This window comes from Atractosteus spatula, chromosome 3 (genome assembly GCF_055471065.1).
Source record: "Atractosteus spatula isolate fAtrSpa1 chromosome 3, fAtrSpa1.hap1, whole genome shotgun sequence".
In the NCBI taxonomy this organism is placed as follows: Eukaryota; Metazoa; Chordata; class Actinopteri; order Semionotiformes; family Lepisosteidae; genus Atractosteus; species Atractosteus spatula.
The window spans coordinates 72,668,294-72,694,388 of record NC_142708.1 but is presented as its reverse complement, the minus strand read 5'-3'; the positions used below and the strand labels follow the sequence as shown (position 1 = coordinate 72,694,388).

General features: G+C 45.3%; 1 long non-coding RNA gene across 1 annotated transcript; it reads right to left on the bottom strand.

Moving 5' to 3' along the window:
• Positions 1–1,736: 1,736 nt before the first annotated feature.
• On the bottom strand, positions 1,737–23,057 carry LOC148838696 (uncharacterized). The gene is made up of 2 exons (XR_016090850.1): positions 21,518–23,057; positions 1,737–3,969 (listed from the first exon to the last, which is right to left on the bottom strand). It is a non-coding gene; the product is annotated as an uncharacterized LOC148838696 (long non-coding RNA).
• Positions 23,058–26,095: the final 3,038 nt, after the last annotated feature.

Sequence of the window (26,095 nt, the reverse complement as noted above, 5' to 3'; positions counted from 1 at the left end):
ATTTGGCTGAGAGAAAGCAGAACGCTAGGGAAAGAGAAAGGGTTTCACTGTCATTCAGCTTGTGAACAGACAGAGCCACGCAGAAGGCTCACTCTCTGGAAAATACAGAAATCGCGTGTAAAACCGCCACGACACCCTTCGCCTCACCCCGCCTTTGCTCTTGTTGCATTCAATCGCTGAAGCCCCTCTTACAGAACAACAAACACGGCCAGGTCGCGTTTTCTTAATGCCAAAAACGCGACCGAGATCAGATTATATTGTAACGCTTACGGCCGACAGGCACTGTGTAAGAGCCAGCCCCTATGAACTCGCTTCCCGTGTCCAACTACAACTACTGTCCCGTGTCCGTACTAGAGCAGGTGACGTCACCGCCATTCCCTGTGATAGCAGGACTACAGCTACTGTACTGCGGGGAGATCTCTCTTTAGCTCACCGGGCTGGGTCGCTGCTGAGTGACGCGGGAGTCCCGGGTTCGAGCCCCTGACGGTGCGGGGCCGACCTGATGCGGCAAGGGCGCCCGCCTGAGCCCCCGTTGCGTTACAATATTCTAGATTATCCGGTGGACCAGCCCCTATGAACTCGCTTCCCGTGTCCAAACTCCCGTTCTTTTCAGCTGGTGTGTTTTCAATTTGATTGTTTCGTTTGGAAAAGGCAATGCTGCAATAAAAAGGCCAAAGCCCTAGACGCAACACATAGAGAAAGGCTCGAAAGTCCCCGTTTCATCAGCCGGACTATCTTCACCATTCCGGGAGCACAGACGTACTGTACAGCACCGCTGAAGTTCACGACCTTCTCTTGCAAATACTGCTAAGTCAGGCACGGTTTCTCATGGACACGCGAGATGAACACGAGCGGAGCTGGTTTGTCTATCTAAGAAGGACAGATGGCTCCTTGCTTGCTTCGGGACATTTTCCATTTCCGGCTCGCTGTCGCTGTGCGCTGTGAAATCGCCCTCCCACGCCCACTGTATCTGCACACGGTCAGTGAAGTGATCTGCAACAGCAGAGCAGCCGCAGGAAAATACAAAAAGGTTTCTACAGTAGGTCCCTCTTCAGCGCGATGTACAGATTTTTGGTTTAGTTCCACTTCATAGGTAAATTATTGTAACGCAACGGGGCTCAGGCGGGCGCCCTTGCCGCATCTGGTCGGCCCCATCCCGACTGAGGCTCGAACCCGGGACTTCCGCGTCTCTCTGCAGCGACCTAGCCCCGTGAGCTAAAGAGAGATCTCTCCACAGCCCAGTAGCTGTAGTCCTGCTATCACAGGGAAGGGCGGTGACGTCACCTGCTCTGGTACGCCGGCTCTTACACAGTACCTGTCGGCCGTAAGCGTTACATTATTGTTGACTGATGATAAATTTTAATTTTGCCTGAGTAAACGTGATGTCTTGTCTATACTTGCCACAACGTTTATGGTTGGCTTTCTTTCTACAGATGGGTGACTGATGACTGTAACATATATAAATACGATCCTACTAGTACACACGTAGAGTGAAATTATATTGCATGTAAGGCTCTAGCAATTTGCATATACTGTATACATACAGTAGAGTATATCAACCTTTTTTATGTATATGTTTGATATTTGTGTGGCAGGCTTACTCTAAGTCAGAACTGTACATGTGGTTATTTTTACACACAGTTATTTTATGTAGTTTATTTTTACCCTTGAAGTCAAGAACCTGATTTTGTCCGAAAGGAAAGTATATTGTGTTTAATGATTATAAAATGGGTCACAAATATTAGACTTTAGACATTTATTTATCCAGGTATTGCTTAACAGCGATTGGAAACACTGCTCCTTCTCAGCAGACGTGCGGAGACTCTCTCTGTCACACCCCACTTTACACATCTGTTTCAGGCTGTGCTTTGACTGTTTAAAAAAATGAACATTAAGTTCCTATTCCCTGCCTTGTGCTTTACCAACGATTTCAGAACAGCAATGAATTCCCAGCAGACACAGACACAGAGTGCTTCTTTCTGGGACCGAGAACCTGTTCTTTTCTTTTACTGTATTTCTTCACAAAGGTAAGGCTTACGTTACAGCAAAAACAAATCGACACATGACACTTGGCAGGTTTAGATCATCTTCAAGTATGTTTTGGAAGCACTGGGGCCCAACCTTAGTCCTACAGCAAGGCGAGCAGCGATTGGGTCGGCCCTTCAAAGTAAATCCATCTCAACTCCGATGTGCTACATCATCTTTCGTATCAGGAAATGAACTGATGAGGAATCAAAGCCATGAGCTGCCATGAAGTGTCTCTTGGAGGCAGAAAAGAACATTTTCTTTGCAGCTTGCAGACTTTTTCTCACAGAAAAAAAAAGCTTTAAAGCTCTGCTAAAGCTGTGGAGAACAGAGATCGGCAAACATCCTCTCTCCAATATAGGAACCTGGTAAAGCCAGCAAGTGCAAAGGCAACATTAGCCAGTCAGCATGGACGCTGGTGCTGGGTGACCATGTGTCCGGAGTTGAATCTGCAGAGCATCTATGTGTGATGCAGTTTATACATTTTAACCCCGCTGGGCCCGGAGAGATGAATGATACCATTAATTAGTACCATTAAACTGTCGCTCTCCAGCATTGGCGGATCAATACTGCCAATCAATCTCCCAGCATTTTTCAAAACCCCATTTCCAAAAACATTTTCCAGGAGGCAGGCTGTAACAGGGCTTGGGCTTGATAAGGAGGCAAGAGCTGTGCCGTTAGCCAACCACCGCGACCTCAGCAGACGGAGCAGCACTTTCATTTTCTGACAGAGGCAGAAGCCATTGACATGCCCTGCGAGGAATAACAATGAATCTATCAGTCCAATTTCTGGCGGGCCTGTCTCCAGCGTCCTCAGCACTCGCTGGTTTATTTCAGATTTCAGAAATGAAAATTGCCTGTGAGAGGAGAGAGAGATGCTTTTACCAAGAATGGAGAGAGGGATTTTTTTTCTTTTCTCGTGTCCTTGCCAAATTACAATCCCTGAAACTTCAGATGTATAATAATAATAATAATAATAATCATAATAATAAATGGTTATAGAGTGACAATATTCTGTTAGACGTAGAAACAGCAGAAATGCAAACAGCACTGGATGGAAGTACTCAGCAGTAGAAAGATTCACATATTGTGTCCATTATGTCTTCTCTGGCTCAAGCTTATTGGTAGAAAATGATATATCAATCACGGGGCGGAGACTGAGGCCTGGCCTCTCCCGGGACTCCCCTGGGTCCTCTGGAGAAGCGAAGGGGTCCCCCCGTAGTTTCTCCTCGCATGCTGGGGGCTCGGCCGTTTCGACGCCCCCGCACTCCTTCGCTAACCCCAGTCCCCAGAGACGCTCCGGGGTGGCCCGGGTGGGGCTCTCCTCTGGAGACATGGCCCGCTGCGCTGTCGGCTGGCAGGCAGGCGGGCCCCCATCCAGAGTGGAGCTCGGCAGGGGACGAGCAGGCAGGCAAGGGCAGGGGACTCCGGGCGGGAACTCCTGAAAGCCTCCGGTCTGCTTACAGCACACGGACGCGAAGGCCACCTATTGATCCTGTAGCGCGCGCTGTTGGGAGCTCGTGGAACAGTGCGTTACGGGATCGCGGTGGCTGGTCCGACAGAAAATCCCGGAAAATGTTGTCCTCTCGCCCCGCTTCTGGGAGGATGAAATGTTTGACTGTTTTGTTTTTTTTTCAGGCACTGTTTAATCGATGTACCGAAGTGAGCGCCTCCCCCCGCCTCCCTTACCCACACACACACACACGAGCTGCCAGTTCCTCTCCCCGCGCTCCCGGCTCCTGGGCTCAGATGGTGGTGTAGATGTAGACGAATATCACCACCAGCAGGTTCAGGACGGTCCCGACGATCCCCAGCATGGCCAGGATCCTCTCCTCGCGGTCCTCCTTGGACTCCTCGCGCTCGTCGTTCGCTCTGCCCCCGTCATGGCGGCTGGGGGGGACCATGTTTCCGGCGGCGGCCTTCACCCCCCGCAGTGGGCTCTGCCTGTGGTCCACAGAGGGGAAGAGAAGCGTGTGGTGAGAAAGCGCGGCGGTACCGCCGGAGGGCAAGAGGAGTCACCCAGAGAGGGGCTCACATGCTCTGTGACTCCACCAACGCTACAGAAACCAGGATGAAATCTGGCTCAGTGTGGTTCTGGTGTGGATTCTACATTTTTTTACCGATACAGTGGGTAAAACACGACTGCTGATACATCTGAAAGCTGAAAGCAACTTGGAAAACTACATCGGATCGGAAGAGAGGGACCGAAATTAGCAAACTGTTCTGTACACAAAGGGTGGTGGGAGTGTGGCACAAAGTGCCCAGGTGTTCTTATATAGCAGTTTCATTGGGAAGAGATCCTTAGACTAATAAGGTACCAATTATAAGAGGGCTAAATGGTCTCTTTTTATTTGTTGTCTTTGTTGCATTCCTAATCAAGACAAGGAAGAGCTACACCCTAAACAGGACACTAGTCCATCGCAGGGCACATACACACAGTTCGGAGACTACAGAAGGAGGGAGGAAACCAGAGCACCCAGAACAACCTTATGCAGACATAATAAGATCACGCAAACTCCACATAGAAGACATTTCAGTCTGGAATGTAGACTGAGCACGTTGTCCACCTCAAGACCAAGCCATTTCATGTGGTGCCCGAAGGAACTGATTTCTCGATGGGGAAGGACTGAAGTGGTGGGGGGGGGGTTAAGCCAGTGAACATCCCATGATGCATTATTAAATTCTGAAAAGCCTTGTTCTACTGCCAGACTGATTCAGCCTGGGAACACAGGTAACAGGTCTAGAAGGCCGGAGCTTTGATGAAGCCTGAAGTGCCTTCAATGCTTATCTAGGATCAGGACAAATTGATGTGTCAGTCTTAAACACAACGTAAATGGTCTTGTCAGATTACCAGACCATCCTAGCCGGCCAGTCATTTCTCATGATAGTCAAGGCTTTGCACTATCCTTTATCATTAGGTAAGACCCCTTAGAGGGGAGGGAGAGGTTGAATGTAGTTCAGTCTGGTCGGGTTTTTTGATGTATTAATTTTGACCCGTGCCTGTTTTCTTTCAATAATTGTCTAAATCAAAGGGCCTGTAAGTTGCTTGCAGTAGACTAAGTAGTAGTAAGTAGTACATACTCTGTAGTTCAGGTTTTAGTAAAGCAATACATTTTGGGGGATTATACCTATATGCTTTCTAGAAAAGCCTTACATAAGCATTGAGCATATTTAACATATATTGTGGTAAACTTGAAATATCAGCAAGAGCCCTCAATCAGTGCGCAGGTGAAGTTCTATAGACTGGACCCAGACAGATCTGGTCTGGGATGTCCTATGCCATTAGCCAAAACTATTTGAAACAGCCATGACACAAGCCTGGTGTAGCTCAGAGGGGGGATAGTGTTTAATGTCAACTGGAATCCAGAGGAGAACACTCTGAGGGGCAGAGAACAAAACGGAAAATTGACTACCACTGTCTGTTTCACCCTCGTTATCAGATCAAGATCAGCGCGAGGAAGAGAAACGATGCTTTGATGAGCCCCTTGGAAGGAAAAGTTGTGGGAGATCGATGGGAGTACACGAGACAATCTGCTTATTGACAAGCAGCTACAGTGAGCATCTAATCAAGGTGCAACATGGGAAGTGAATGGGGGGAGGGTGCACAGATCACATGAAGAATCGCTGGCTCAGTTAAGGCAGGGATTATGAATCGAAAACTTCTGCCATTACTTATTCCCAGTGTGGGTGACATTTAAAAACCAGGAGCAAGGTGCTGTTACAACAGGAAATGCACAGAAAAACAAAAATGGAGTTCTCACTTTCTGGCAGTGAGGGTACTGACAAAGACTGAGTGCTTAGCATGTTTCAGGCAGCCAAATCAAGCTTGTTAATGGCCCGGCAGAGTGAATGTCCACAAAGCCGGAGTCAGCCCAGTGTGAGAATTGTTTCCTGCCTCTGCTCTGGGGTTGCTAGGGGAGCCGTTCAGGTTAATTTGAAGGCTTTAGAAATGACTTGAGACAGGGAGGCTGCTGTTTCAGTTGCGTCAGAATGTGAAAAGAGAATTGTTACATCACAGTTATGCAGTTTTGTGCATAGGCAGCCCTTCAGAATCTTAAGAAGCGTGCAAAACAGGAGGGATGCTGAGTAGAAAACACAACTGGTGATCCGTTAAAAAAATAAGAAGTGCAAACTGAAGGGAACAGATACATTGCTAAGGGAAGAGAAACGAATGATGATTTTTTTTAATAACTCAGGGTTTTCCCAGCTCCAAAAAAATTCAGTTCCCTCTATTCTTTCAACTCCTACAGAGGGTGGCTGGGAAGCTCAAGACCTCTGCTCCTGTCACTTTGGCTCCCACAGGCATTGCTGATAATGTGAAGTGAACAGGATGTCAAGCTAATCCACTTTAATGCTGCGCTGATCTAATCAGAGACAGACAGTTCTGTGCTACCTTGTCATTTGGGGGAAAATCAGAGAAGCTGAGTCAGAGAGGATGCATGAATCTAACACACTTCCCAAAATCTGCCGTTCCTATTACCCACTTGAAACATGACAGGAAGTGGAAAAAAACATAAAATCTTTTAAAAGGTTGTAGGTTTCCTCTCTTTCCTATGTTCTTAAGTACAAAGTGTAAACTTCTATTGTGTGCAGGTATTTAGCGAGCATAATAACCTCCTAGTGGCGTAGAATTTGTTTAACTGGCAAGAACATGCCCGAATGCCGAACTTCGTCAGACATCAGCGCTACACAGTTCATCTTTAAGTTCTCGGCACTGAAGATGGTCACACATCCAGCAGGAAGGCTTGCACCTTGCACTCTTCTACCCCGTTCTCTTCATTACAGCTTTTCAACCCTGGAATGAAGGAGGCAGATTTCGGATGGAATTTTGCCAGTCCGGTGTTTTTGCACTTGCTGTGAAAACTGAAAATGCATCACAATAATAACAATAACTCATCCTTATACTGTACATCTCAGAGCATATACAGTATAGGAGGAAGCCCATCTCATATATTACTCTCAACAACAACTCAAAACAGCCATTCTAGTCCAGCACAGAGTGGAGTTAACCAGGATCAACAACCCTAATCTTTTGCAAAGTCTAGTGGGATCTTTAATCACCTGATAGTAAGATCTGTGTTTAGCATCTCATCTGTAGTACAGCACTTCAAACTGCACAGTGCTCCCAATCACCATACTGGGGCTTTGGTTTGTGGAAATTCTGCTCCGGGGGGAAGAGCACCACCTACTGGTCCACCAACACCATTTGCTGTGGCAACCTAATTTGTGATGGGGATCTCCTGTTCTAGCACTGATCTGAACCAGCCTTGCTTAGCTTCTGAGATCCCCGAAGAGCCTACAGGGCGGTGACATTGTTGGTGAACTGGGTGAGAGAGCTCCAACACAAGTGGCGCCTGCTTCCATGCTGACGGGAGTTAGTCATTCAGTGGTGTAATAAGATTAGTTCTGACCCAAGTAGAGAAAAACATCCGGCATCTCTGCGCCTCCGGCCCTACCAAACAAACAGGCTCTCACACATTGCAGTGACCCACAGCCTCTCCTGCGGCCAAGCTAGGTGCAGCTCTGAATGGCCATGCATGCCACCAGGAGAGAAGGAGAATGGCAGATATTTCTTGCTCTTGAAGAGTCTGCTGAGAACAGCGAGAGAGAGAGAGAGCTCATTTGCAAAAGGCATTGCCAGACCATGAAGTCCAGTCATGCAGCACAGCACGATGGCCACTCCACTACATCCTCACCTTCCTCGGCTCTCTCCATTTTGCTTCCTAACCTCGGCTTTGTTCTTCTGCTCCAGTCAGGGAGCTCTGCCGAGAAACACAATGCTCAGCCGCTCAAGGAACAAAACTCATTCTCTTTTTCACGGTAGGGGTGTTTGAAAAAAAAATCACTCTTAACAGTTTTGGATGAAGAGCTGCCGGGCTTCAGCGTTTGGATCAGAGTTGGGGCTTTCAGTTCATCCAGTTCAATCCATCCAAAAAAAAAGACAGGAACTTTCTTTGCACTGTGAATTACATCCTTGTGTAGAACTATGGTGTTAGTTTCTAAGATATTTTCCATGTCTTTACCTCAGGTGCTAATACAAATTGGGGCTTCAAAAGACAAGCCATACAGTAGCTTTCTGGGAGATTTATTGACCTCTTTCTTTACTAGAGGGCTACCAAAGTCTTGGCATGGTTGACAGCAATAACCCTGCAGGCTCTCGCAAGGTTTCCCAGATCTTCAGCGAGGCTGAGCAGATAACTAAGGAGGGCTGGTAAGAAAAAAACAACTTCAGGACTTTGGACAGCAACTCATGTCATTGCCGCTCTCACCTTGAAAAGCACCGCGATTGAAGTTAGAGATGAGTCATATCGAGTGGTGTTCTTTAAAGAGCAACAACAGGCTTATTCCAAAGGAACAAGACTGTGCGCTTGTGCTGTTGTTTACACCCATAGCAGTCTCCTCCCGTGAGCTGCTCTTTGTAGGGCTGCCGACTCTCTGCTGAGTAGAGATGTCTGAAAGCCATTCTGTCTGCACCAACACAATTGCGCCCACGCTCCCCTACTCTCTCCCTCTAAATCGCACCACCACAGTAAAGCATTCTGAGTCACGCAGGCGTCTTCTGCAGAGACAGTACAATTAGGAGCTTGCTGTTCCCAAGGGTATTCTTAAAGGAATGTCCCCCTAATTTTAGCCTTGATTTAACCGTGACATTCCACTGAGATTTGGCTAGGAGAGCCAGGTTTGGCCACTTGAGTGCCATGTAGCAGGATTATTTAAAGCAAGGCTGTAAGGGAGCATTTTGATTTTTGTACTCCCTGTTCTTAAAAAGTAACACATTTAAAAAGACCTAATATAACACGTTGAATTACTACCAAACCATTTAACCTTTTTCAATAAGGAATTTTTTCGGGCAGACATTTGTTAAGTGAAGCATAAAAAATAGGATGATCTTGGTCAAATGCCTTGAGTCTAAAACTGCAATGAGGCCTGTGTGAGAGATTTTCACAGTGTGTGTCAAGTGCACTTATAATCTCAAAGGGAGCCTGATTTTGCAGAAGTGACCAGGATGCAGTGAAAATGTCAAAAGAGCTTCAGTGAAAACTGTTTTCATTCAATTGACTCAGTGATATTGCAAGTGTAGTCTAATAACCCTGGGAAGTTTAGCTCAGCCCATATTGTGCATCTGTGTTAAGCACTTAATCTGTGAATGGGAGAAAGACGAACATGTGTAGAGACGTAGGGAAAAGCGCATTAATAAAACCACAAGGAGGACTCCACTCCTGAAAGATTCATTGATATAGTCCACAGTACTGTACTGCTCCTCCCACAGCAATGAAGGAGCTGCATTACAATGAAGGCACACTTCCACAGGACAGTGAAATAAGGACCGCCATCAATTTCACCTGTTAAGATATCATGACTTATTCATTCTGTGGCCTTGCTCTGTGTTTCATCACAGGCGACGCTGGACTCATTAGCAGTCTGGAACTGTTGATTTCCATAAGGCACTCTTGTCAATGGCTTAGCATTCAGCGCGGCACAGTTCCTCGCCTCTTTGCAGCAGAACCTGTTATGTTCAGTCTCCACTGGGCAGCCCAGCCCATGCATGATGCCTGGGCCTCTTCCTGAACAGCGTGGTGCCCTTGTCAAGACTCTCCATTGCTGTACTTTCCCTTTTCATGGCAGAACCACGAGCGCTGTTCCAGACTGACAGTCACTTAACTTAAAAGTGAACTGCAATGCTATTTTTACAATACGGGCTTATCATGAATTGGCCATGATAAGTGCATTTCAACCCACAGTGAAGCTACCAAGTACATGGTAACATTTTTTTGAGAGCAGACATTTACAATTGCTCAACGCATACTGAATGTTTTTTCAGCATGATATTTCCAGCTTAAAAAGTCCCCTTTTAAACACGAGCTCTGCATTTAATGAGCACGAATCCGAACTGTTAGAAAAATGTCACTGCACTGCAATAAAGTTTCCCTCCATTATTCTTCAATTTTTAATCAAGAGGAGAAGCAAAACTTTTAATCTTTCTTTCCTGTAGTTTTTTTTTTGCTGCAGCAGCAGATTTCTTTGGAAATCACCCACTGTGGACTCCACAGCAAAAAAAAAAGTTTTAAAAATGTCTTAATGATCTGTCAGTAGGTGCCCCCAGCAAAACGTTTTATTTCTGTCAACGGGATGAGGCAGAGATTTGATTGAGTGTGCTCTGCTTTTCTGCGATTCACCTTGACCTATATGTAAATCACAGGTGGGGAGATGTTCTATTTATCTCTAGCGTCTCCCTTTGCACAAAAAACCGGACCTAAGGGAGGCATTTAGAAGACTGTATCAGCCTCCTCCAGCTCCACACAGACGAAGGGAGGAGCAGCTGCTCTTTAATTACAGCATCCTCCTGCCACAGCTACATGTGAATTTTCTGGTAGGTATAAGCACATCTCTTAATTTATACAGACAGCAGCTACGTTTCCCTGAAGGCTACTACCTTTCCAGTCTCAGAACACAAGCAAAGCACTGAGGTGGTAGAGATGTCAAAGAGGAATCGAGTTACCAGCAGGGGGCAGTCCTCCCTCCGGACCATGATTCCAAAACAATCATCTGCAAAGACAGGGGACACTGGGAAGCGAAACTCCAAGGACTAATTCAACAACTGAATATCCTCTCCCCCTTCAAACCCCACCTTCCTTAAAGGGAATAAAAAGTCCGTCCTGTTTTCCTCCCTGTGCAAAATCTCCATTTCACACCTCAAAAGGAGACCTAGGTTATATCAAAGTCAAATAAAAATGACACCGGACTGACTTAGATTTCATACAGTATAAAATATGATACTTATCTTCCTTACCTCCTTACATTCTACAATAAGTAATAGTGAACAAAGGGCTCAATTTTTTATCCTGCCTCAAACAATCGAATTGTTCCCATGAGCTAACCACAGGTTCCAGATCATGGAATCATAGACCTGATGTTAATGAACTTTACCTGACATGCAAAATACGTCAATGGGAGTGTGTGATGGGACAACAGCAAACTGGTAACCAGATGCCCAGGTTAAGTTCATCGTGATTTAGGAAGTGGCAGCCCTGCCAGACAGGAAAGTGAGAGAAACAGAAGCCTTTCACTGCTTAAAAAGATCAAGGCTTGTGTATTTTTTTCAGTTCCAAAGGGGTTGAAAAACTAGCCGCTGCACTGTATGTCCTGCCAGCATGTCGAGATCTTTAAGACAGCCGCAGACCTGCCTTCCCTGACACTGCTGAACTGCTATGAGGCTGAAGGAATACTGTACATGCTGTCTGAAATTAGTCACCAAGCAGTGAAAGATGGTTATTAACTGAGTGACTGTAGTCACAACATCTCCTAGTTCTTACGGCTCTCTGTTTGGGATGCTCTGACCTTTAAAAAGCTGAAAAGTAAATAGAGTGTTCAACTGTGTGTTTATGGCAAGGAGCACTTTTTCAATCTTACACCACAGCCCCTTCCCCCAGATACCACACACTCAATTATCTCCCCTTATCTCAAAGGCACAATCAGCCTGGATGTGTTTGCAAAAGGTATTTACATGTGTAATGAAATATATTCTGTAGAACAATATTAACTGATGACTGCATGCATGTGTGTACACACCTGTACAAGAAAAAAATAATTCAGTCTACGAAATGGAGAAAGCAAGTTAAAGATGCTGAGATTAACACCTCTGTAAATTGCAGGGTAGATAATTCAGTCTAACAAGTATGATGCCATTACCCATAGGACTTTTACCATGTATGCGCAACATCTGCTTAAAGAATCAAAGCACAGAAAAGACCCATAGCACTTCAGCCGAATCAGCACTATTTACTAGAAAGAAATATAAATGAGGCTACAGAGATAATCAGACAGCAAGAAAACCAGAGCAAAAGGGATACAATATCACCAAAGCTCTCTACTTCTCTGATTTTTTATGTCACTCAGTCAGGAATGAAAGGATCTCCAGACTAATTTTTATACACAAGACAGAATCTATGACATGCTACTTGCATTTTATATCAATTTTCTCCGTATCCATATTTAGCATTGATTATTTGATCATATTTATTGCTCATCTTTTATCATGAAACCCAAATAGTAACTATCAAATTACTTCAAACACTAAAACCTGCCCTTCTGAACAGTTACCAGTGAACCCAGGTTTTCATTCAGTTTGGCTTCTCATTCATGATTCAAACCTATTGGTTCCCGATCCTGGTCCTGCAGGGCATGTACACATGTTTTCTAGGTGTCTTTAAAGTACCAGCTCCCTAAGAGCTGGGAGATGTCTAATTATGCCAATAAGGAGCCTTCTGAAGTCTACCAGAGTAGAGATGTAGACACACCAGACATCTAGGGCCAGATCTCAAGCTGTCATTAAAGTAAAAGTCCCTCAGAATGGTAAAAGCATATGAAATATGTCTGGAGTGCCTGGCTGTTTGACTTGTGCTCTACCACAAACTTAATTGAATCAATAAGCCATGCACAAGAAACAAGTCAAGAGCCAGTTTTGTGGTGCATGGGAGAATCCATCTCATTTCATATGAAAACCGATTAACGGTTTTCACATAATCTCATGTTGCATGGAAACAGTTTGTAGAGAGAATGATACAGAGCTCCAGTACTGAGGGTAATGGGACGTCATTACACAAATGCCTGCAAACAGCTGACTGACCACACAGACTACACGCAGCCCTTCCATGTGGGGTGGAGCTCATGTCACGTGTTGCACTGCACGTCTGCTTCCTCAACGAGCCAACAAATCATATGGAAAGCATATGGAAACATACAGTGTGTGACCTGAAATTCATGGAGGAAACTGAGATGCGTGTTACAATATTTTTTTTGTCTAAACCAAGAAATGAAGTGTGAAAACAATGATTCAATAACTTTATAATCAGATGAATTCACAAGCCCTTTCAACCTCTCCAAGGTTCTGCCAGTGCTGAGCAAGACCTGGCCCCCTGCTTTCATCAATCAAACTAATTAGTGAAGGTTAGGTACATTTTTATAGTATTTCAATGAAGACTTTGATTTATACGCTGCATTGCAATAATTAAAAAGACATTACTTAGCTGTTAGTTAATGACAACGTAGAACTAAACCCTAATAGCCCATCCATTTGTCCTACTCTGTCATGGATGATAAAACTGATTATTTGTTTTATTTTATCCCACCTCCCACTTCATCATACAAGTGCATCTGAGCCTGAATTTAAACTCAGAACGTATTAATCACCTCAGCTCATTGCATCTGGTGTGAAGTGGGTGCCACACTTTGGTTATCCAGAGGTCAGAATGTTTTATACACAAAAAGAGGAAAAAATATTTCCAAATCCTGGGATTCCAAAAATGTGTGGATGGGATTCCCAAAATGTCAGCACGCAGTGCCTCCAGGAGAGGGCTGGGTCAAGCCCCTCTCCGACTGCTAGCAACAGCAGCTCCTGAGACTGGCTGAGTGTCTGCAGGCTCCCCAGGACATCAGTGAGAACTGGGCTGCTCTTTCAGTGAGCGCAGACTCTCCTGTTGGCAGCCATGGAGCTTGGAGTGGGTGAAACCATGAGAAGCTCAGTAGGGGGTGTGAGAGGGTCACACATGAAATCTAGCAGTGGGCGAAACCATGGGCACCTCTGTAGGGGTGTGCAAGACTCACACATGAACTCACTCCAGCACAGATAATAAATTAAGTCTCCAGGAATATTCAGGCTTTCGTTGGACTGTATAACAAAAAGACCCCCTGAGCAAAAACAAAACGAGCTTATAACAAACTTAAAAGAATCCAGTCTAACTTTCTGGATCACCAGATCTTCCTTACACAGTTCAAAACCTGCACTTACAGCTACCTTCAGCTCTCTACACCACCTAAATCTTCCTTCACCTCCATTCCCGCAGCCCCTTTTATACAATTAAAATCCACATGAGAACTCAACAATTCATTCTGAACCCTTAAAAGACACAGACGCCACAATTCACAGCTCTAGTCCTTGAAGCCATCTGCATGGCAGCTTCTAGACATGGCAGCGCAGTCAGGAACTCCTGCCACAGGCACCGTGTCTCCTCACCAGAGGGGGTGGTGCAAGTCACTGCCAGAAAGCCATGGCCTGAAAACAGTCTCCCAACATTCAAAACTGGCTGGGTTTCGAATGAAGAAAAACCCTTTGCAGGCTTCACATCTGAAACAACATTACTCAAAAGCTTGTGGGATATCCAGTCTTCATTCAATGCCAGCAATCCCCAAGGCAGGAGGAAATCAGATAAAACAGGCACATGGTGTATCATCTGGCCTGCGGAAAGAACAAGCTCTCAACATCACACATCAGTGTCTTTGTAAAAAACACTGAGAGATCTGACGCCCCACTGGAACAAGGCTGCCAATCCCCCTGTGTGGCAGAAACAAAGCCCGCTTGTGAACAGGGAAAGGAAGACAGCAGAGCAGAAGTCTACTGAGAGGAGAGTGTCGTGGGAAAAAGAGATAGCGTCTCCTTGGTGCTTATTAAGAGTGCAGTCTGGACATGGCTGGCTCCAGGTCCAAGCTGTGCCCTTAGGCGACAGTGACTGCCCCAAGGTGCAGCACACAACTGGCCAGCTGTCATGCAGCTGTCTCTTGAAGCATGGGGTGCCAGGAAGCATGAGGTCCGGTCAGCAAGAAGCCCCTACTCCTCTTGTCCATGCAGTCTCTCTCTCGTAAGGTTGTGCAAGATGCGAAATGGGGAAGTGGGCCCATTCCAAATTTGGAGGGCAAAAAAAGAAAAAAATGCCTTTTGTTTTTTTTTAGGGAGAGAGAGAGCACAGCAAGCATCCACTGTTTGAGGCACGGTGTGTGCGGGACTCTCTGGTCTTGTTGTCTCATTCATGAAGATTTGAGGGCAGGCTTGAGGTTGCTGCTCTTCGTGGGATGAAAGAGAAGCTGTTGGTGGAGAATCTTGTGCCTGCGGACCAGCGCCCTGCCTCCTTCTCAAGCACAGTCTCAGAGGCAGAGAGCAGGCCATTAATGCAGAAGGGCTGCACGGCACTTTTGGGCCTGCAGGCTCTTTATTTTATATCAGAGCGCATATATGTTATTTCTTCCCTTGCTGCTGCAGGCTCAGAATATGTTGTCTGACCCTGTTACTAATGACACACATTAGAGGATCTGAGAGACTTTACTGAGACTGGCAGAAAGGAAAAATCTTACCCTCTCAGTAGGGCAATGAAGGGCGTAGAACGAGCTCTTGCCTGTATGCGCAGATTAGAGTGCCAGAACCAACACATCTGATGAATCTTATTTAACCTCTACGTTGCAGGGCAGGGACCTTAGCAGGACATGTTTTTAGAAACATGAAAGGGTGTCTCCTGAGCAGACGGAAAACACTTCTCACCTCCCAACGTCCATTTGATTTCCCTGGAAACCCCATCCCCTTGTGCTAGCGCACAGACTGTGCTTTCTTTTACAGCACCAAGACATCTGACACAGCATCATGTTGTCAAGCCAGAATTCTTGCTAAATGAGCTGAGTCAGCCTTAGCAGTGTGTGAATTCTCACAAACTACTAAAGCTGACTCAGCACATTGGCCTAGTTCTGAGAACCTAAACAAGATGTTTTATTTAACAGATGTGAAAGATGTTATGTATTACCTCTAAACATTTATATGTATAGTAAGATGAGGAACACAGGGCACTGCAGATTAACGTGTATTCCCCATCCTTTCCTTCTTTAATTGACGTCATCACAACTACATCTCTCCCTTAAGATACCCACACTACACTAGGATGTAGTAAGTAAGTGCTGGAACAATACAAAAGCATAACAAAAGACAGGTTAGAAAAACAATGATGGTGACAGAGGACAATTAGCATTTTTGTTCACTCATGTAAAGCCTTGGAATCATGGAAACATTTCAAAACATTTCACCTCTGGATTCAGCACAGAGATAGAAGTACTGAGATGAGGACACCTTTCTTTTTATAGACTGCGTGAGAAGAAGGCAAATCTGACTCCCTGTGGCACTTGCTGGAAATCCAGGTCACCACAGATCAGTACTGCACACTCCCTTACACCTGCATCTTCTTCTGCGTTACCAGTGTGGGTTTTCCATGCCTGATGGAGACTCGGTTCAGTATCTGACCGAGGCTGGAGTTTCCGATAGCTGTAGTATGTTCTGCCAGAAAAGGCAGCAGGATGTGGAGTTGGGGATGTTCTCTCACCTGGACACCTACATACAGTAGCACAGCCTGTAAAAGGCCCTGCTTGGACCACTGGTCGAGCCCTATAGTCCAAACATTGTCTGGTCGAGCTTAAACCCTTAATTAAAATTAGGTGACTGTCTTCAGGATTTAGAGGGTGGGCGTGCACAACCAGCTGACTGCCAGCTGAAGGTTTGGGCACACTTTAGTTGTCCAGGTCCTTGGCTTATCATACAACAGCTACTCCTGAGATACTCTGAACTTGCAGTGACATCAGTGAAATCTGCCCCCAGCTTGTGCTTATTCTGCTCTAAAACACTGTTGATCTTGCTATGAGACAAAGGATGAGCTAAGAAATTAAGACATTTTAGACACACAAGATATCAACTGCAGTCCCAATTTCTTAGTTCCCATTTCTTGGTTATCAAGTCTAGGGAATAAAATAAATGACACAAATTCCGAATTAAGCACAAAATAGTGAACTTTGTGAAGGTGCCACATGGTCTCCGCTTTGTTGCAAACGGCTTGTCTCGCCGCATGCGAGAGCGACAGTTCCCACGAATTGTGACGTGAGGTGGCCTCCTGCTCACTAGTCACTGTAACGACTAATGTAATGCAAAGTCCTAGTGAATAAGCACAGGCTGTGCAGCAGGCATTTTACCACAGAAATGTTCCAATGCGATCTGTATGCAGAGCTAACAAGTAAGTAGTATTTATCAACACAACCATCCCGAAATCGAAAGCAATATTTCTTGTGGATTAAAAGAGCCAGCTTGTTTACAATGTAATAGGGCTTCTTCACGTCGCCAGACGTTCTATTGCCCTGTTCTGAATCGCAGGATATGGCACCGCAATACCAGGAAATTTAATCTCTTTTGTGATGTAAATTGGAGGTTTAACACATTACTGTGTGCATTTTACTGTCATTGCGGTCTGAAATGCCTTCATCATTTCTGATTCTTTCTAACCCCGAAATATAGAAATACTGTGGCATTGCAGCTCCCCTTTAAAATTAAACAATCACACAGCTTTCATGGGAATAAGTAATAGGTTTATTCCCTGCTGAAAAGAGAAGAAAGAAAACACACCATGTTTCGGAGACACCTGAAGAAGGCTCCACGGCCGAAACGTTGTGTTTTCTTTCTTCTCTGTTCAGCACGGAATAAACCCATTACTTGTTCCTTTGCAGCCTACGCATGCTGACGCAGCTCCCCCACCTGAACTAACACAGCTTTCACTATACGTTTCTGTTCTTTAAATACACCTTTCGATAAAACTGCTTTCATTTGAGCCCATGTCTCAATATAAGAACATATAAAAAGAATATAAGAACACAGAGTAAATGTTAAAGGTTACAAATCTTCTTCCTGTACCCACAATGACTGTACTCCAACACCACTACATACACGACAACTGAATGTAAGCCGAAATTGTACTTAAAACTGTACGAGTTGTCATATTTACTGTATTCACCATATTATTTTTGCACTGTTCCCCGAATTACTTTTGCACTGTTTTTGTCCTGTTGTATGCTTTTCTCAGTTTGCGTATTTGCACAGTTTTTGATGACACCGTTATTGTTATTACACTGTTATTGTTATTGTGTTACTGTCTATTGTCTTGTCTTCTGTTCTATTTATGTACTGCACCTGAGTGACTAATGAGAAACTTTTCACTATACTATGCACCCATGTAAGTATAATGACAAATAAAGTTGAATTGAATTGAATTGAAAAATGAGAGGAGGCCAGCTGAGTTGTGCTTGTTCACTCAAACTCAAGCAGTTCTTTCTTGAGGGTCTCCTGGGAACTGCCTTAAACCACATGGCTTGGAAGGTTGATCTTCATCCTAAAACACATTCCTGTTGTGGAAAAAAGCAATTTATTCTTTATCTTGACTTGTGGAAACACAGTGTTGTTATATCAAATGCGAGAGTGATGCAGCTTTTATTGATGACACTGCAAGTTCAAGGGGGCTCTGCATGGCTAAGGAATATCTGAATTCTGTTATATGGTGGGTCTCGACCATCCTGACTGACTCTAATCTATTTAATCTTAACCGTGCTCAGCCAGCTGTGTACTGTATGCCAATTGGGATATCCTGGTCTCAGGTCTCTGATGGCTCAGCCGGACTCCAGCAAGAACCTTCTCCATAGAACTTTGCCTATGTTCCAACCAAGCATCCTTACAGCCAGGATGTTGCTGCCTGAGCAACTCAGAAGCTCACAAGAGCTATCATTCCCACAAGAGAGGCTGTACTAGTGCAGTACCCTATTCTGTGGCAGCCTTGCATGTCCTATTTAAACTCCTGCTCTCGTTTCTACCCTGACCTCTTTTCTGATCATTTAGATGACCAACTGTGGCTTGACTTGGCTCACTGTCTCTCGCAGTCCCCATTACTCCTTCTGGCTCAGGCTCAGATGAAGAGCAAAGAATATATTCAGCATAAATGCATGCAGTACACACACACATCCATATGTAAATGTGCAGGTATGCACACAGCCTGTGAAGAAAAGTGCAAAATCCACTTCTGTTAGAGTCTCAATGGCCTAACTCAGCAAACAGGGTACTCTTAACATAATCAAACCACAAATTAGCACAGTCTATTTGCAAGTCATATCATGACGTATGTGAGTGTTCAGACCCCATATTTAGTCAGAACACTGGGGTGAACACCACTACTTTCTTTAAAAGTATCATCTTTCATGAGCAAATAATCAGGACCTTAGTTATTATCATATTATATATCTCACTGTACAGGGTATTTGGTTTGAAAATCCTTGGCTAGCGAAAAGAGTGTCACCTAGTGATGCACTATTACTGCTTACAGTAGCAAATTGGGTTTCCCCAGATCGGGCTAGAGATTAGAGGCAATTCTGTCAAAGCAATCACAGATACAGATCGCAATGTGTGAATGCACTTGGCTCATGCAAAACCATATAACCCCAACTTAAATTGTTCAGCTTTATTTTCAAAATTTCAGGTGCAAAATGTTTTTTATCAGTTGTGAAAAGCTGTAACCATGTACTGTATAAAAAGAGAGACCAAAGCTTACAAAGCCACCATAGTACTTTCCAGCTCTCAGCTGTCACAGATATGACCAGATGTGGAGCACCTGCTATCACCGACAGGAACGATTTATTCGTAAACAATAAAGAGCTGAATCAATCTCTGAAACTAAATTCCACAGTCAGTGTTTCTGATGTGACTGGAAGAGAAAATGGCCATGCTTCCTGAAAATCTCACAGAACTCGAACGGTGACTAACACTAACATTTGTGTCTTCAAAAATAACTGTAGCAGTTTGTCTTCCCTGTGAGCTGATGGCTGTCAAGGAATGGGATTTCAATTTATCAGAGAGACTTGCTCATTAGTCACTGTAATTAGGCATCAACATTCATCTTAGTAGAGGTGTAGCTACCTTCCAGCTACATCTTCTTAACAGCTGATGAACAGCACTTTATTTGAGAACACCTGATGATTCTAATGAATTATTTTAAGATACCTTAAATGATTTATAGATCACTTGATACAATATCTTATTCATTTATTATCCCTAAATGCAAAATATTTAAAGGAATATTCAAGACATCTATAAATCAGTCTCATTTATCAAAACATTTGGAATTTACAACACTTAAAATTAAGAATATTATATATTATATATAAATATTATATATAACAGAATTATTTGAGTTCATCACAGAGCCTAAAATAAAATTCAAATTCTGCCACTGCCAATTCAAAACTATTGTTTCACCCACATGTTCCCGTCCGTCCTCAAGTAAAGTCAAAAAGAATATTGTGGCAAATCAAGAAATGCAAATAAAAAGAGAGGAAATGGAGATGAAGTTAACAGAGCCACCTATTGCTTTCACAATAGGCATTTCCTCTTTCACAAGTACTCCATTTCGGGGGTTCAGTTATCTCAGGTGATTTCACATTGTCTAGACCAATGAACTAAATGGCAGATATTCCAGTTTAATAGTCTGCTGAAAGTAAGCAGCCCATTATCTGCAGAGTCACATCAGGTATTTCTTATTACGTCACCAAATTAGAAAAAATCAGCATTTAGAAAAAATCCACATACCGAAATGATCACGGTCAAGATACTTTAGCTACACTATTGCACTGCAAAGGGGGGGGTAAAAAGGGGACGAGGACAATCTGAAACCAGATCAGCAGGCCATCCCTCCCCAAAAAATAGCTCATCATACACCTAGGCCCTAGACCGGGAGTCCAATCCTGATGCAGCAGGGCCAGTGTGTCTGCAGGGCTCTTCTTCTCACCTGGGAGAAGCTGTTTCCAATTCAGCCAGCAACTAACGGATTTAGCTCATCAGGAGCTAAAATGGGATTAAAACCTGCAAACGCACCTGTCCTCCAGAAGCTGTGACATCCCTGCTATAGAGCTCCTAACAAGTGAAGCACTCAAACTTCGGTGGCGAGCTGGTTAACTGACACCGATGCCTCATGTCAGAGGCTAACCACCGTGAGCAGCAGCAGCAGGATAAAAGCTGTAGACCGGGGTGCAGTAATAATTCCGCCGGTGAAGAGCCGTCAGCGATACGATCTGAATCAGCAGGTCACCTGGCCAGGGTGTGTGCAACACGTCCCTTTTCTTTTTTACAGATTGAAATCTGTTGCCACCCCTGCAGGGAGCATCTCAGCAGAGCAAACCCAGCACAACATCCACAATAAAAATAAATGGGCAGCGATCCTCGCCATTTGAACAGAGGCTCACCTTGCCTTTATAGCACACAGAACTTCTACCTCCAGTCATCTATTATACATATCGTACACACTGCACAGACACTGCACATCCCAGTGCCTCCAGATCTATATATAGCAGCCCATGCACATAAATACAACATGCAACACTGCCTTTCTGTTACATGTACGTACAGTTCAGTGTGTGCGTGTGTGTGTGTGTGTTGTCACTTAATTGCATCTGCCGAAATCTCTTCCCAGGGTGATTTATTTTCAATAAAGCACTGCAGCTCTTTATCTCAGCTCCCCGGTCTAACAGGGGTTCATCCGACTGGGGTGTTTAAGGCATGCTAGCTCTAACGCATGACAGAAATCAAACAAACTCCCCACACCACAGTCCCCAGCTGCTTTTGCAGACATCTAAAGGCAATGGGAGAGACGGGGGAAAGCGCCACGTTTTGAACCCGTATCCACCCCGACACACACATATACACACAAACTCGCATGCATAAATCCCAGCTTGGCAGGTGAAATGCATGCTACTTACCACGCATCGCATCTGGGGTGTGGAGAAAATTCTACAGGCCCTCATTTAGATTTTTTTTACCTTGCCAAGACTGTTCCCACGCCCCCCACCCCCACCCCCCCTCGCCTGCTCTCCCCCAACCCACCTTTCCAGCCGTCCAGATTTACAGCTCTTCGTGTTCAAGAAGCAAATCAACAAATGGGTGCTGGGAATTTGGATGTCTGAGCAGATGTCTCCCCCTTCTCTCTCCCTCGCTCCGGCTTTGACTGCTGCGATCTACAGATTCCTTTACAAGGATTTTTATGAGTCTGGTGAGCAAAGCACAGGGGATCTTTTCTTTTCAGTACAGGGGTGTAGCTAAAATAATACAAAAATCCATCCTTCCTTGGACACGCACACCACCCCCTCCTCACTCTTGAATTCTGAGAGGTGTTCTAGTGTCGTTTTGTTTTAAATCCCGACATTGTTCCCCAGCAGCAGACCATCTCCAACAGCTCACCCACTCTTCTTTTGTGCGAAACAAGATTTCAGATGCAGGTTTCAGGGAAGCAGTTTGTGGTTTCCTCTCAGCCTGCTTTGCTTCATGAAGAGCATGTCGTTTCTTTTTGTTTTACGCCCAGCACGCCGGGTGCCTGAATCCTGAGTTCTGTCATGCCCAGAATAATTACATTTTTCAGTACAGCCATCCCATCCTCATCCAGGAACTGGAGCTGAAAGGCAGTTTTGCTGTCTGGCTGCAGGTCGATCCTTCACATTTTTCTTCCCCCTTGTCTTACAGTCACGCCAGGATCCTCCGAATCAAACCAAAAACGTACTTCAGAGACATCCTTCGGTGTTGGGTAAAATTTCACCTCACCGCCCCCCCCCCCCCCCTTCCCCACTTTCCTCACCACCACGCAAACACACACCAAAAACAAAAGACCAAGCTTTTCTTTTTTTCTCAGCTGCAATTTTTGGTAAAAAAAAGGTTCATGCAGCCTTATGGAAAAGAACAAAAAAAAAAGGCGGAATTGTAGGGAGAGACTCTACATGGCTGGGAACCTGCCCACACCATGAAAAAGCAGGGCTGGGGTCAACACTAAACACCTAAGTAAAAATAGCAGAAACGAGAAGAGGCAGGAGAAAAACGGGAAATGAAAATCCTTCTTTTGGGGGGTGGCGGAGTGTGAGGAAAGGTGAGGGAGGGGTCGTGGGGGTGTTTATGCCGTGGGTCAAGTTGTGTTTTGGGTGGCCCAACACTTCCCATGAACGTCCGCGAGTGTCTGCCCAGAACACATGGAGCTCAGTTTAATCCCCTTCGGGTTCGCTGGTGCTGCATCTTTCACGAGCTTCCCTCCTCCTGCTTTTCAAAGCAAAGGCATCAGAAATCCCCAGCCTGCTTCTCCATCTCGCTCGGCTGCTCTCTCCCTGCACAGCTGCCGGAGCTCCGCGATCCTGGCGCCCAAAGACAGGGATGGACAGGGATGTGCACCTGTTTCGCCCGTGCCCGGTCCTCCCTATCCGGTTTCGAACTCACTCGGTGCCTCCAGCATCAGCGGATCCTCGGCTTCATTGTCAGATCTTCGCAGGGCATTGTTCGGTCCGCTCGAGGCTGGGTTTTTATTCCTCAAGAATCGTTTCTCCTCTCTCTCCCTCCCCGTGTCTCTGCGTGTCTCTCTCACTCCCTCTCCCTTCCTCTCTCTCTCGCTCTCTCTCTCTCCCTCCCTCCCTCCAAGCTCCTCGATTGCCAGCCACTCACTGGCCGGCGTTCCCCGGCTCAAATTCATTCATAATCCAGGCTAATAAATAACTGACTTTACTTCATGCAGGCGGGCACGCTCGCACAAACACAATAATGGCATGAGAAGACGTCCTTGTTTTTTACCAGCCCCTCAGCTGCAACCTGTGATTGTTTTCGAAGGAGTGATCTGATGAATTTGTTATGAAGAAATTGCTTCCCCAGTCTGATTCACAGTGACTCATGCTGCACAGGGGTGGTCGATTCCAAGCTGTAGAAGCAGGCGGAGGGGGGGTTCGCCTCTAGGCGCAAGCTTCCATTTGAACAGCAAATGACAAGACGAGGGCAGCAACACCAAAGATGTGCACCTGTTGGGCAGTGAGGCTCATTGCTGTACAGCCTGGCTATCACTCTCTGGCACTCATAATGGAATTCAACACCCCCCTGCAGTGACCGACTGAACTTTTGGAGTGGTGGGTTTGTCTGCTGTCTGTCTGGGCTGTGTGGGTCAGGTGCTTGGAGCTGCCCGAGAAACCTCAGGTTAGCGGATCAAAGTGAGGGCCCAGTCAAACAGGCTACACTGTCGGCCTCCAGCATGAGCAAGGCCGGCTGGGTTAAAGAAAAGGGCACCACCTAGTGGTACAGTAGGCAGATGCATTAAGGCTGGAATCACAAGTCAGATTTTGGATCTTTATCGGCCTTCAGATGACCATTGTGCGGGGACACCTTCGAGGTTCGTCATGTTTGCCCTGCTTTTTCAGTGGCTGATGAGAAGGGAGAGAGCTTGTGTTTCAGCCATCAGGGACCTGTGGAGTGGGAGAGGACTTGGCCACAAGCCTTTGTGTAGAGGCCTTGCTTCTGTCACCAGGTACAAATCTCTTGGAGGCTGGCAAAATCAAAGTGTAGAAACTGGTCAGTGGCTGGTTGTATAAGATGCCTGCAGTTACAGTTCCATTTCTAGTGTTCCAAAAAGATTGAGGTGCAAAAGAAATAAGCAATCTGATGCACAGGGTACAGTGGCACATTCAGTGCTGCTGTCAAACATGTAACTAATCCAAAATGACTCCATTCCAGGTCAGGAGCCATAATTCAATGGCACCTATAGAGAAAAACCCTGTTTCTGAAAGAGTTATAGTCCTTGAAGATGGCATAGCATCAGAAACATCCTGATAGAAGCTCATTAATCATTATTTCATTAATCTTCAAATGTTTATTGTTAAGTTTAAGAGATGATAGTATTATTAATACACTTGACAATGGACACAAATGGGTTCAAGTCCCATTGGAAGTCTGTTATCCTACTCTATCAGTTTCTTTAGAAAACATCGGATTGATTGATTTATTGAACAGGCTGAAACCTGTTCTTCCGTAAGGCAGTACTTCATGGTCTTGATCCACCACCTCACATTCCCACTACTTGATGTCCCTCTTTAGGTCTCCAGCAGGATGTGTGAAGTTGTGTGCGAAACAGGACAGGCATGCATAAGGCACAACAAAGGCAGGAATACCGAAAACCCACACTTCCTTCAAATTTTAGAACTAAACCATAAATAGGTGTGGACCCTGGTAAGTCACAGACAAAATACAATGCAAAAAAAGCTTACAGATGAATCAGCATAAGGATTTGGACATCCTTCGCCAGGTTTACAAAAAAATGTTACCAAAATATCAGCTGAACAAAATTCTCACTGATTCAATTTCAGAATCATCATCATCATATATATTGCTGACTTATGGTGGCTCCATAATCTTGTGCTTATGTAAAACATGCTCACAAAGAATCAAATTTACATTAATTCTTACTTTTAAAAAATAGTATGTACAGTATAAGGACTTTATGAACCTCTGGCCTACAGTTCAGAAGTAAGAACATTAGATAGATTAGCCGCCTTTCATTAGTACTCAGCCCATCAAACTCATTTGCTTGCTGGTGAATAACCGATCTCATCTACTGTAGATGTTTCTTAACCCTTTAAAACTAACCCTTTAGCTAAGGAGCTCATTCCAAACTCTCACCACCATTTGTGCAAAGAACTATTTCTGGCTCTCACTTTAACACGCATTTCCCCATAATTCATGCTTGTGTCCTCTGGTGATTAGGAGGAAGTCCACTAGGAGGGGTTCTCAAGACTGAAAAGATTCAGAGTCAGCGAAACTGCACACTGCGCCAGCTTGCTCCTCTCTGGTCGTACTGGGCGTGCTTTGACACTTTGACACTGTAAGAAGTACAGTTTAAGTTCACACTGAACAGGAGGCAGAGGAGTCAATGTTTCGGCTGGTCTTCGGGTGTTCAAGCGCAGCCTGCGCACGCTGACGCAGCTCTCCCACTCGGACTTTATCATGGGGTCTCATCGACCTCCCCCCCCCCCCCACCCACACAACACAGAAGAACAGGCCCCCCTCCTTTTTCGGTCATGGGGATCAGAAAGGCGCCACTGCTGAACACACCCCAGTGAGGGAAAAACACACTGGCCCAAGTTTCCGCTCCGTAAGAGTGAACAGCTCAGTCCCTAAAATCGATTTTTTCGTTGCTTCTTTTGTTTCCGTCGGCTTCCCTGGATCTCAGCTAGGTCCTGCGGGACTGAACAAGAGGTAAGCACCTATTGTCTTTTTCATTATGACTGTTTTCATTCCACACACACCCCCCCCCCCTGCATTCAGCTCTCCACAGAAAATGGCTGCCATTAAATGTTTCTGGTGTAAATGCAAGTGGCGAGCTCGTCGCGCTTCAGAGAGCCATCTCATTTAGGAGCTCACACATTATTGCATGATGCAGCAGTGGATTAAAACATTTAGCCTGTTTACAGGGAATTGGGTAAATTAAATGGGAGATGTGTGTCTTGGCGGGGGGGGGGGGGGAGGGGCGTCAAGACTGTGTGGTTTCCCCTGCTGATTTCTTCCCTTTCTCTAGGCAATAATAACATTCCGATGGAGCACTCCTCTCTCGTTTAAGGGATATACCCACCCCACAGCCCCCCCTAACCCACCCGACATACACACACACCT